The sequence below is a fragment of the Penaeus japonicus genome, unplaced genomic scaffold (genome assembly GCF_977035675.1).
Source record: "Penaeus japonicus unplaced genomic scaffold, GWHDUDI00000001_assembly GWHDUDI00000004, whole genome shotgun sequence".
Taxonomy (NCBI): domain Eukaryota; kingdom Metazoa; phylum Arthropoda; class Malacostraca; order Decapoda; family Penaeidae; genus Penaeus; species Penaeus japonicus.
Genome location: NW_028234406.1, coordinates 15,930,192 through 15,933,519, shown reverse-complemented (window position 1 = coordinate 15,933,519; position 3,328 = coordinate 15,930,192).

Here is a 3,328-nt window from a genome sequence, read left to right as displayed (position 1 = left end):
TTCAACACTCTAGTAAAAAGCTACTCAAATGGCGGCCCTTGGTACGAATCCAGACCTGAGTGTTGTATCTAGACTCCAGGCTCCACTGGAGAAAAATATTAATAACATGAAGGTCCTGGCAGTGGACCATTGCAAGTGCAGTAGGTAAGGGTCTATCGTACATGTGCATTTAACCTCCTAATGCTCCCAGGGCCTTAAATATAAGCATAGAATAGTTTCCATGTGACAGCGATAACTGGAAACCCGAACCTGTGTATGCCTTCGAACTAGGTTGCCAAACGCTTGGTTCCGCCCCAATCCCGGGAATACGGATATGTTCACAATTAGTTTTCTTTCATTTGTTCTACACCATGATTCATTATTTTAACTTGATAGATTTAATATACAAATTTCATACATACTTCAAATATTTCCTCAAGCCTAATAGCTGTCTAGACACAAAGCTCTTTAAGAAATGCACTTCGTTCACCAGACAAGAAGGACAGACCGTATCGGGAACACTGGGCCTCCGCTTGCGCTTAGAAGGCTCCAACCTGACACCTCTCAGTTAGTAGCGCCTATAGAGAGCATTAATGAAGAAAATAGAATTAGCATTGATATCAGTAATAATAGCAACATTGATAACGGCAATGATGGTAATCAGAGTAATAATGATAATAACATTATGATACTGATGATAATAATGACGTCAACAATATTATTGTCATTACTCTTATTATGATTATGATGATGATTATTATCATGTCAATTTACACCATTATCATAATTGTTATCATGATCATTATTCTCATCATCATTATTTGAAATCATAAAATCATATGATGGTCATCATGACCTTTATCACGTTGATGATGATGATGAGTATGAGTATAGTTATATTAATATAAAATTGTAACGATAATGATCACCATCATGATCATTATTACCATCAGGATTAGGATCATCAAGATCATCATTATCACTAGCGCTATCGTCATCCTTAATAAAACTGGGTACTTAATAATTGATTCACTTTACGAAAATGGATATAAATTGGTAAAACTCAGTACTGTCAATTTGTGATGTTAATTTTAATTACATTGACTAATGGGCAGCCTTGATTCAAATGCTTGATTCCAGCTATCAGACATGATTAAACAGAATATGTATAACTAGTGTCATGACACATCTGTGAGTTGGTCTTATTTTTTAAGTTAGACTTTCCAGAAAAAAAATATCACGTATGATATTATAATCGCTTTATACGAGTAGCTTTATTTTCACACCTTTGGATTATATGATATAGAAGAATTATGTGAAATCCTGTCTGTCTGATTTTTTATCTATGAAGTAAAAGTTCTTAGTCCTTAATTACTATAACTACGCAATTAAGTTGAATTAAACATGGAAGAGAACCACCAAATTTCTTACTATCACAACAAGATTCATTCAACTTAATTATCAACCGGAGACGGCGTGGCGACCCGAGTGCTCACACGACAGGTGCGAAGGAGTGGCGACAATGGCTTACGATTCTGATGAACAATGGCGGACTTTTCCACTGGTTCAAAAGTGTCTTTAGGCGGGAAAGAGGTGCCGTAGGTTTTCTGTTGCTTTACTCTATCTTGGGCGGCGTTGCCAAACGCTTGGCTTCGCCCCATTCCAGGGAATCGGTTGTGTATGTTCACTGTTGGTTATTCTATTTTATTTATTCTACACCCTTATGTATTATTTTAGCAATCGACTTTAAAAAGAACTAAATAGATTAAATGTGTATGTATTCTATACATTTCAAATATCGGTATAATTGATACATATGAAAATAAGGTTCACGCATCAAGTAATTGGCGCTAACTTCCAAAACAAGTAAAACCCTGCTTCTCATTTAAAATAACTTATATTACATCCTTCCAACAGACTTAAAATCTTAACTTTGCCGAAGGCAAAAGCGTAAGTAATGAAATACCATTGTTTATGGCACAAAAATCATTGTTTTTGCATGTCAACACATTACGTTTCCATGTCTATATATAACCCCCACCCTCAAAAAAAAAAAGAAAAAAAAAGCCTAAACCCTAACCCTACGATACCTGTTGTAAAAAGGTATTATAGTGACCGGGGTGTTATGGAAATGATTAAAGACCGAAATCCGTCTAAGAAATTTAAATTGATGTGTTTTTTTTCCACTATGTGTGACCAAGGATATTGTCCATGCATGTAAGTAATACTATGTATCATTCATTTCATGTAAGTCTCTCCTGCATAATCTGATCAGGAGTATCTTTGTGAATTAATATTATGTATTACTTAGTTTAGATAGCCTTTTGTAAATTGTACAAAGGTTATGCAATAGTGTAAAATAAGAATTATTTTAAGAAAAAACATAGAATTGTAATCTACTGAGGTTACCCTTTTCGGTATAATAGAAAACGTGCTGTCATAGTATTTGAAAAATGAGTACAAGTAGCGGTATATTTGAAAGCCGATAGTTAACTAATGAAATGTGATATCACGAATTACTTGGTATTGGATAAGATATTTTAGGGTAATAATAACGCCGCAAAAATAGAGAATAAAACCAACATTCTGTGTAAAGATGGTGACGTGTCATGAATGGCGTCACAAAAAGGGAGGTCAAGTGAGGGGCGACCGCACAAAGACCTGGTTACGCCCAGAGCGAGGTGACATTAGGCGAGCCGAGGGGAACACGAGCATGAGGTTCAAGCTATCCTACCTTCGAGGTGAGAGTAGTGCATTTCAACAGAGCTAATAATTCAATTAATATATAGAGATAATAATGATATTTGTCATAAAGAACAAATCAAATGATCAATAGGCTCATACTCGTAAATTTTGCCTCAGATGTCACGTGCCTCGCTTCTCGCCTCAACGTCATTTTCATAGCCATGAGGGTGACGTCACCTCATGACACGTTTACCAAATTAAACCCGCTACAAGCAAGTGCACTCATTTCTGTTATGCCATTAATGGGAAACCATAAACTATTGTAATAAAACATTGTTAAGATATTACTTAAATTCAGTATTATAATGTTGCTGGTAGTAATTATTAGTAATTATTAGTTTTCTATTAACATTGAAATTTATATTTAACTTGGTATGTAAAACTTTTGAAATCTTATAAAGAGATAAATTATTATCAATTTTTGAACCTGTGACTATGGTAAATTTCACGAAAACTTTCGATGTTATGTCTCACAGATGTTAGTGAGATTGTTGATTAATCTCTGTTACACGTTCCTAAAGTAAAGTTAATTCTCAGGAGCGGGTTCAAAGGCTGAGTTTGAAGACTGAGTTCAAAGGCTGAGTTTAAGGCCGGAACTCCAGAC